Source organism: Piliocolobus tephrosceles, chromosome 8 (assembly GCF_002776525.5).
Source record: "Piliocolobus tephrosceles isolate RC106 chromosome 8, ASM277652v3, whole genome shotgun sequence".
Taxonomy (NCBI): Eukaryota; Metazoa; Chordata; class Mammalia; order Primates; family Cercopithecidae; genus Piliocolobus; species Piliocolobus tephrosceles.
The window spans coordinates 56,830,198-56,840,867 of record NC_045441.1 but is presented as its reverse complement, the minus strand read 5'-3'; the positions used below and the strand labels follow the sequence as shown (position 1 = coordinate 56,840,867).

At 38.6% G+C, this 10,670-nt stretch overlaps 1 non-coding gene across 1 annotated transcript; it reads right to left on the bottom strand.

The window, feature by feature from the left end:
- Positions 1-10,244: 10,244 nt before the first annotated feature.
- On the bottom strand, positions 10,245-10,350 carry LOC111551891. The gene has a single exon (XR_002734495.1). It is a non-coding gene; the product is annotated as a small nucleolar RNA U13 (small nucleolar RNA).
- Between the last annotated feature and the right edge of the window lie 320 nt (positions 10,351-10,670).

Genomic DNA, 10,670 nt, shown 5'->3' with positions numbered 1-10,670 from the left:
GAAGTATATTTAAAGAAATAATGGTTGAAACTTTCCTTATTTAGGGATAGATGCCAACATTTAGGTTCAGGAAGCTTAGAAGTCTACAATCAAATTCAACCAAAAGAGGAGTTCACCAAAACACATATTAATAATAATCAGGCCGGGTGCAGTGGCTCAAGCCTGTAATCCCAGCACTTTGGGAGGCCGAGACGGGTGGATCACGAGGTCAGGAGATCGAGACCATCCTGGCTAACACAGTGAAACCCCGTCTCTACTAAAAATACAAAAAACTAGCCGGGCGAGGTGGCGGCGCCTGTAGTCCCAGCTACTCAGGAGGTTGAGGCAGGAGAATGGCGTGAACCCGGGAGGCGGAGCTTGCAGTGAGCTGACATCCGGCCACTGCACTCCAGCCTGGGTGACAGAGCGAGACTCCGTCTCAAAAAAAAAATAAAATAAAATAAAAAAACAATAATAATCAAACTATCGTGATTCAAAGACAAAGAAAAATTCTAAGAGCATCAAAAGATAAGAAATACACCACTTAGAAAGTAGTGCCAATATGATTATCAGCAGATTTCTCAGCAGAAATTCTTCAGGCCAGAAGAGAAATAACACAATTGACCCATGAATAGCATGGGTTTAAACTGATCAGGTCCAGTTATACATGAATTTTTTCAGTAAAAGTTACCCAGTTTGCCTGCCTCTCCTGCTCCACTTTTCACTTCCACTTCTGCCACTCCTGAGACAGCAAGACCCACCTATTCTCTTCCTCCTTCTCTTTATACTACTCAACAGGAAGACAAAAAGGATGAAGACCTTTATGATGATCCACTTCCACTTAATAAATAGTAAATATATTTTTTCCTCTTTATGATTTTCTTAATGACATTTTCTTTTCTCTACCTTACTTTATTTGTAAAAATACAGTATATAATACATGTAACATATGAAATATGTGTTAAGTGACTATTTATGTTATTGTTAAGTTGATTGTAAGCTGACATAAAAAACAAAATGTGAGATAGAGGAGTAAAAGTATAGAGTTGTTGCATGCAATCAAAGTTAAGCTGTCATCAGCTTGAAATAGGCTAAATATAAGGTGTTCTATGTAAGCTTCATGGTAATCACAAAGCAAAAATCTTAGTATTTTTATTTTTTAGAAAGAGTCTTGCTCTGTCACCCAGGGTGGAGTGCAGTGGCATGATCTCAGTTCACTGCAACCTCCACCTCCTGGGTTCAAGCGATCCTTCTGCCTCAGCCTCCTGAGTAGCTGGGATTACAGGCACCCACTATGATGCCTGACTAATTTTTGTATTTTTAATAGAGATGGGGTTTCACCATGTTGGCCAAGCTGGTCTTGAACTCCTGACCTCAGGCGATCCACCTGCCTGGTTATCCCAAAGTGCTGGAATTACAGGCATGAGTCACAGTGCCTGGCCTAGAAAAATCTTTAGAAGTACAAAACAAAAGTAGAAAGGATTTAAAGCATACCACTACAGAAAACCATCAAACCACAAAGAAAGACAGTAAGAAAGGAAGAAACAAAAACACTTTCAGAAATTCTCATAAAAATTGAGATTTGGGTAAAAGTAGGAGATACTAGAGTAGGTGGTAGATACAAGGGAAATGTGGATTTCACCATTAACATTGCCCCATTTGTACCCAGAGGCTAATCAAGTTAGGAGAAATATACATTAGATTGAAATAACTTTTGCACATGGGCTTACATTTAGTTCTTTTGTACTGTGGTTAGCAGGATAATCTGTTTACATTTTAAAGTATGCTTTCCCTCCATCTCTGTCCTTTGTGTATTCTATAAATTTGTGTCCCTATGGTGGGTGTCCTGAAAACTTTTTGTGCCATGACCCTCTTTGGTAATCTGCTAAAATCCCTCCTCAAAATAAAAATTTAAAATGCATAACAAAAATCAAAGAAAAACAGTAATATTAAAATATTTTTAATATTATCAGAATATATTTAATGTGCCATTATAAAATATATACTCCTTCATTAATGCATTAAATAAAATCTAGTGGTGGGGGCCACTAATCACCACATTTTTAAAGTTGTTGTGGATATAATGCTATTTTCTAGTTTCTGCAATAACTTTAACATGACATAAACTTACTATGATTCCTATTGGTATCAAAATCACAGGTACTGCTAACAGTGCTGTGATTGTTGCCCACTTTCATGATTAAATATTAAATTTTAGTTAAAGGATAGTGAAAATAAAGATGTATTTTTAAAATTCAAGTTTATAGACATCCCGAATTCTATCCACAAACTCCTTAAGAACCCCTGCTAGGATCTCATCCTTTCTCCATCTGAAACAGAAATAAAGGAAGCATGAGACTAAAATTCTCAGATGTACAGTTTCAGAGACATCCAACTTCTCCCTTTATGCCTCAGAAGATTCTAGATGAAGAATAATGTTCCTGTGAGGAAGAGGTAGAACTACCCCATTTTGAGGAGATTGGAAGAACATTAAAGGTGATTCCAAGAGACCCAGAGAGCTGACTTAGCTCCAATCTTACCGTAGAGACATGGCTGTGGAGGACACCCCGCTCCCTGGCTGCAGCATCCATGGTCGGCTTGTTGCCCATTGAGCATACAGTTTGGAGGCATACTCTCTGGTCAATCCCCCAACAATCTCCCTTGCACCCCTTCCCCCTTCTCCCATGGAGAACCCACTAGAAGAGAGAGTTCGAACATTTTATAGGATAATCATGACATGAAGAGAGAGTCCAAGCCTTTGACTAATATTGCACTAACACAATATGCATATCTAACTACTTTATACCCACGATAAGGTAAACCAGTTGCCAAGCAAAAGATGCCTGAGTTGAAAAGAAGTTGAGAGAAGAAACTAATGACAATAGTTGTAGAAAATATCTGAAAATTAATCACAAATCCTAGCCCCCAAAATGTGTTCTAAGTTATTTAGAGGATTTATAGTAGTTGTATACATTTGCATACTCAGATACTTCCTTCCATCTTCAGCAATATTCCAGGATTCTAGACAGTTAAGCAAGTTTTGGAAGTATTTCACAGACTCAGTAGGTGCTAAGGTTACAGGCACAGGCCTAGAGAAAACTTGCTATATCAACAAGATGGGAGACTGGTTCTAAGGCAGCTCCCTGGGCCACGTTAGGCCAAGCAGTGAATAAAAGCTGGTAGATGACACCATTCCAATGGCTTGATCTCTAAGTCACTCCTATGATTCCAGAGAAGCCACCACTATCTGAAGGGGGAACTGTGGTTCTACCAACAAAATTGAAAATAGTTCATATTTTAAAGCCAAAAGTCAATAAGGACAATGAAAAATATAGTTTTAAATTCATATTAGTCCCCTTAGTTCTCTCTGTCCAAGTTCTGGGAGGTTCTAAGAGACGACTAGAAGACAGGGGGAGATGAGCATGATGGGCAGCAGGGTGGGGCCTCTTCTCTGGGCCTGGCCTCTTTGAGTCCCTGTGGTAACAAGGGACTGTTATAATAATAGACATTTGAGATCCTAGGCGAGAGGGAAGGACAGAAGATTCTGGTCCAACTTCCATTTTATGAAAACAATGACTCAGAGACTTTAAGTGATTTGTTCAAAACAAGACAGTTTTGGATAAATAATCTAATTCTAAAATGCAGGTTTTCTGACATCGGGCCATTGTGCTTTCCCAACATTAAAGAAAAAAATTCTAAGTAAATGACAGACTATTTATATCTTGGCTTTCATTGCCCTGTCTTTACAGCAGAAGGGGAAGTGGTAGGTGTGGTTTCCCAATGATGAATCTTGAAGATGAAACCTGGAATGAGTAGGACAAGATGCCAAAAGAACCCAAACCTACTAGGTAGACACTGTAAACGGGATCATTTAAAATCCACTCACATCCCATTCCATGATTTCTTCTGCTATAGACACTAGAAAGCTAAAACTTACCTTCCCAGACTTTTTGTGCAGCTAGGAGAGACAATGGTAGATCTGATGAATGAAACAATCTCAAGTTGGCTGGGCATCTTCTGCTGCTTCTTTCTTCTTGACTAGAATTTGAGCTTGATGCTGGAGGTACATCAGTCATCCTCAGGGTGGTAGAGCAGGAAGAAAAAATGCTCAGTTCCCAGATAGCATCCTTGAGCTACTGTTCCAGCCCTAATCTACTTCAACCCAGACTTCTTCTCACATGAGGCAGATAAATCTCTTCCTTGAGTAAGTCCATGTTCATCAGATTGTAAGGTGCTTGTATTGAACATAGCCTTATCTTATATTTCAGTCTGAATCAAAAGTGGAATCAAGAATAGCAAAGTCAGGCCAAACCGAATTTCAGCCAGGTAAAGTTCACAGGCTAATCTGAGCTCACAGCTGACATGAGTCAGCAAAGAAGGCCAGTTGAAAAAGATAAGGGCCGGGCGCGGTGGCTCAAGCCTATAATCCCAGCACTTTGGGAGGCTGAGACGGGCGGATCACGAGGTCAGGAGATCAAGACCATCCTGGCTAACATGGTGAAACCCCGCCTCTACTAAAAAATACAAAAAACTAGCCGGGCGAGGTGGTAGGCGCCTGTAGTCCCTGCTACTCGGGAGGCTGAGGCAGGAGAATGGCAGCTGAGATCCGGCCACTACACTCCAGCCTGGGCGACAGAGCTAGACTCCATCTCAAAAAAAAAAGAAAAAAGAAAAAGATAAGAAAACTGTCTAGATGAAATACTGAGTTTATATGCAGTGCTTTTAAAGGCCCAGAATGTGATCTGTGGATGTGCCTTAGTTATCTCATTGACATTAGACAGGACAGCGTGATTCAAGGAAGTTACTACTGTACTTCAGGCCACCTATCTTAGTTCCCCTCTTAAGAATAAAATAAAATGGCCATAAGAGGATGTGAGAAATGGAATACTAAGGCAAAAACATGTCAGCAAACCAGACTGCTCTAAGAATATTGGCACAGTGGAACCTGGAGGCAGCTTGGGGCCTGCTGGAGGAAGCAAGGATGTGAGGCATGCATCAGAAGCATACTTAGAAGAGGCTGGAGAGCTTTGGTTTCTTGGCCTTATTTCATCCCGCTGGAGACGATTATCTTACCAGACAGTATTGCTGTAGCATTGAAATTTAAAGAAGAATATTCTCATGAGTAGACTGCAGTGTGTTTCCCAGTCAGAGAGGATGCTCTGAAGATTTGGTAAAAATAGCTGAAGGTGCACACAGTATGTGCTTGATGTAATTATTCCTGAAAGCCATCTCATGTAGGTAGTTTTAAATTAACTCCCCCAGGACCCAATGAGAGAGGGAGAAAAAAATAATAATTTGAATTGTAAAAGAGTCTTTGCACCACGCGCGGTGGGCTCATGCCTGTAATCTCAGCACTTTGGGAGGCTGAGGCGGGTGGATCCCCTGAGGTCAGGAGTTCAAGACCAGCCTGGCCAACACTGCAAAACCCCGTCTCTACTAAAAGTACAAAAATTAGCCAGGCATGGTGGTAGGTGCCTGTAATCCCAGCTACTCAGGAGGCTGAGGGAGAATAGCTTGAACTCAGGAGGTGGAGGTTGCAGTGAGCCAAGATTATGCCACTGTACTCCAGCCTGGGTGACAAGAGTGAGACTCCATCTCAAAAAAAAAAAAAAAAAAAAAGAAGAAGAAGAAAAGAAAACGAGTCTTTGAACAATGAAATAAATGCTTCCAAATGCAAAATCACGTACTACCTTAATTTATCAAATAAGAATAAGGGTAATAAAGAGTTATCAATATTATGCTTTGACATTCCCGGAAAGCTAAGAAATTGACCCATCCTTAAGATACCCAAATACATTTATAAAATCCTAAGTCATTACTTCCCAATAGTGCGAAACGATTAGACATGTAAGGGGAAATTTTGTATTTCAAAATTTGAACTTTAAAGTTGTTTCAAAATGAAAATAACTTTCTTGAACTAACCCTGAAACAATTAAAACCATGGGTATTTGGAAAAGAACTTCTGGTGAGCTCATCAGCATTTTAAAGGTCTATAAAAGAGGCTTCCTGTAACCCCTATCAGTTTGATAGAAACAGTAGGAATTCACTATCCTCATTATGGGTCCATGTATTAACTTGATCTTCCTTGTGGCTCAGTTAGTTTTTACTTCCCTTGGGTTCTAGTCCTATTATGGAGCAAAGATACTTTGAGCACAGACATGGATTTTTCACTTTGGAAAGGGGATCCCTTCCATCTTGTCCTGAGGCCAGATGGGGAGACCAAGAATTTAAGCAGACACATTCATCTTCCTATCTTCAGGTACCTCTGAAGAAACTCCTGTACCTCTTCTATAAAAGCACACACCCTCTTTGGGGAAACACACTCTCTCACACATTTTGATACATCTCTTGGGAGGAAAATTTGGTAAGAGCTATAAACATTTCAAATGCATGCTTTTCTTTGACCAAGAAACTCCTTTTCCAGGAATTCAATAGCCACATGCACACATCAGCAAAGACAGATGTCCAAACTTATTTCTTGCTATAATTTTTGTAATAGGTGGAGACTAGGTAAAAAATTAACTGTCCATCAAAAAAATGACAGAGTAAATACATTTTAGAAGAATTTTCACTTCTGGTTATGCTAGAGTAGCTTCTAAGAGACTGTCCCTACCGTCAAAACAACCAGAAAAGCTGGATAATACACATAAAACTTTGTTGAAGGCATTTGAATAGCTGCCAAGGCAAGCAAGGGAAAGGGGACAGCCCAAGTAGGCAGATATCCTGGAAGTTGCTTTCCCTTCTGGGGCACTTGCCGATTCTTAGTGCTGGCAAGAGAGTGAAAGTCAGTGCAGAAGGCAGCTTGTTAAGGAACAGAGAAACCTGCAGAACTTTGGGGACTCTCAAGAACTGAGGAGACAAATGTTCAATTTGGGGGCCTGGTGCAGTGGCTCACGCCTGTAATCCCAGCACTTTGGAAGGCTGAAGTGGACAGATCATCTGAGTTCAGAAGTTCGAGTCCAGCCTGGTCAACATGGTGAAACCCCATCTCTACTAAAAATACAAAAATTAGCCAGACATGGTGGCCACGCATGGTGGCCGAGTAGCCCAGCTACTTAGGAGGCTGAGGCACAAGAATTACTTGAAACTGGGAGGTAGAAGTTGCAGTGAGCTGAGATCCTACCACTGCACTCCAGCCTGGGTGACAGAGCAAGACCTTGTCTCAAAAATATAAAATGATAAATAATAAATAATAAAAAATTTGGATCTGGGGGTTGCCAAGGATTTGAGTGGTTAAGATTCTGGTGAAAGAGGAGATGCAGGGGAATAGCCCAACAACAACTGGTTTCCCTCTGAATGAATTGGCAAATATTTTGCTGCAGAGGGCAAGAGATGAAGCAGCTAAATGGAAAGCCACTGAGAAGCAGAGCAGAGAGTGTTTGGAAGACTGCCTCACAGTCCTTAGAAAATAAAAAAAAATGGAGTCCAGGACCTGCCAAAGATGTCCATTTGCCGACCTAGTAAATGCTCCAGATCTCAGTTCTGAGGTTCATGTATTTTCCAGGAGGAGATGGTAAAAGTATAATTTGTATTTGACTGTATTTAGTAAAGAATCTCTAGGGAAAAAACCAAAACAATAGGAAAAGAATATAGTAACAGCAGAAGAAGAGAATAACATAATTTTAAAATTGAATTATCCAAACAAAGGCAAGAAATTTTAAAAAATGAACATAAAACATGATGACAAATAGAAAACAAACGGAACATGATAATTATAAAACCAAATTCGTTAGTAATCACATTACATGTAAATGGACTAATTGGCTAAATTTAAAGACAAAGATGGTCACTCTGGGTGGGGGTGAAACAGTTGTAGGCTGCTTATGAGAGACACATTTTTAATATAAGGACACAAAAAAGTTTGAAAGTGAAAGAATGGGGAAATAGATTCCATGAGTAGAAGACACTGTGAATGCCCTTGGCAATCGCCATGACTTTCCAGATGTCTTTCAGTGACATGTAGCACTGGGTCTTGCCTGAGGACATTCTTTAACCTTGGAAGCAGGCTGATGGGGAATACAGGCTGGTGGGAAATGGGACAGAGTAGAAATTCTGAGGAGCTGATGCCCTCAGGAGCAGCCCTTGTCTAGTGAGGATGTGAGCTAGCAGTAAATACTCCAGCTTGCTCACCTTCAGGTGGAGAAATTCCAAGGTGTTTCCATGCAGTCTGCCAGCAAAGCCACTGAGGAGCCTAGAGGAGACTTCCAAGAGGGGAAGCGAGCCCTAGCTGTCCACAGCCAACAGCTCACTAGTGCATCCAGTGTCAGCTTCCTTCTCTTCCGTGTCTACTCAGGCGACATTACCAGTGTTCCTAGGTTTACTTCTTACCTTCTGTACTCAAAGTCTGCTTCTCAGGGACACCAGCTTAATACACCATGCAAACATTAGCCCCCTAAAACTATTATAATTACATCAATATACAAAGTAGAATCTAAGGCAAGAAGCGTCACTAGAGAGTAAGAGGGGTGTTTCTTATATATAAAATGGCTAATCCACCAACACGATACAATAACTTAAAAATACATGCACTTGATATTATGGCTTTAAAATATATAAAAGCAAAAATTGATGGAAACAGAAAAAAGGAAATAAATCTATTACCAAAATCAAATCTATTACCAAAAAACAAATCTATTACCAAAATGCAAGTTGATAAGACACTTCTCTGAATACCTAATAGAACAGGTAGGGGGGAAAAAAGGAAATATGTTGTAGATTTGAACAACACAATTAACAATTGAATACACATTCTTCCTAAGTGCATGTGGACCATTTGCTAACACTGATATTATGATGGACCATAAAGCAACTTTCAGAAAATCTCAAAGGACTGAAATCATACACAGTATGTTTTATGATCATGATACAATTAAACTTAAAAAAAACTAGAAAATACTATTTGGAAATTATACAATAATAATGATAGTGCATGGGTTAAATGAGAAATTCCAATAAAAATTAGAAAATATTTTCACTTGACTAATAATGAAAATTCAATATATTAAAACTCAAACTCGGGATGTAGCTAAAGTTGCATTTGGGGAGGGGATTTATGCAGTAAATGCATATTTTAGAATGAAGAAAAGTTGAAATGGCAATTAGCTAAGTATTATCAAGAAATTAGAAAAAGAACAGCAAATTAAACCCAAAGTAGATGAAAGTCAATTTAAAAAATGAGAAGAAATTAATGAATAGAAAATGAGCAAGAAATAGAGAAATATAAAAAGCTAAAAGTTTATCATTTGAAAAGATTAGTAAGATTAATGGACATCTACAAGGACAGATAAAAAAGAGACTAGTCACAAATTATCAATGTCAGAATGAAAAGGTGTACATCACTACAGACAATAGAGATATTAAAAAATAAGAGTGAGGCTAGGTGCAGTGGCTCACACCTGTAATCCCAGCAGTTTGGGAGGCTGAGGCAGGAGGATTGCTTGAGCTCAGGAGTTTGAGATCAGCCTAGGCAACATGGTGAAACCTTGTCTCTACTAAAACTACAGAAAAAAAAAAAAAAACAAAAATTAGCTGGATGCAGTGGTGTGTACCTGTGGTACTAGCTACTCAGGAGGCTGAGGTGGGAGGATTGCTTGAGCCTAGGAGATGGAGGTTACACCACTCCTGAGCTGAAATCACACCACTGCACTCCAGCCTGGGCAACAGAGCCAGACCCCATCTCAAAAAAAAAAAAAAAAAAAGATATGAGGAACTACTTTATGCCAATAAATTTGGAAATGTAGGGAAAATAAGAAAGTTCTTATAAAAATAGACTTCACCAAAATTGATGAACAGAAATCCAAAACTTAAATTGCTCTTTATCTAATAAAGTAATTGAACCTATAAATTAACACTTTTCCACAAACAATTTCCTCAGCCCAGATGACTTCACTAATGGATTCTTCCTAAAATTCTTCAAGATAAAAGAAAAAGAAGAAACACTTCCCAACATATTTTATGATGCCAGCAAAACTTTGATATTAAATTCTGAAAAGAACATTACTCAAAAGGAAATTACTTGCCAAGTTCCTTCATGAAATATATATAAGAATTTTTGTAAAAACAGTAAATTAAATCCAGTGATATATAAAATGGTTACTACATCATGACTACGTGACTTTTATTCCAGGAATGCTAGAGTGTTAAAGTCTGAGAACAAAGCAATGTAATTAGACACATTAACAAAGTGAAATAGAAAAATCACATGATTGTGTCAATAGATGCAAAAAAGTATTTGATGTGAGTCAAAAATCTATTTTTTTTTTTCTTGTCAGATGGGTAATGTGCTGATGGTGTAAGAACATTTAAGGAAGGCATATCTCACACATGAGCGTGAAAAAACCCAATCATCACACTTATGAACTACAAAAGGATTTCAAAATCTATTTGTGATAAAATGTCTTAGCAAATTAGAAATAGAAAAGAATTTTATTAATCTGGAAAAAATATATACAAAAAATATGAAATATGGTTAAAATAAAATTTAGAAGTTCTACCAAATGGATAAAAATACTACCTACACCTTCTATACAGATATCCAATTCAATCAGTATCATTTATTTTTAAAGACCATTCTTACCCCCTCTATACAGAAACTAAGTCATATTTGAGTCATTGGATATGAATGGATATGTTTTTATATTTCCTACTATCCACTCTACACTGTCTTAATGACTGGAACTTTATAATAAGCC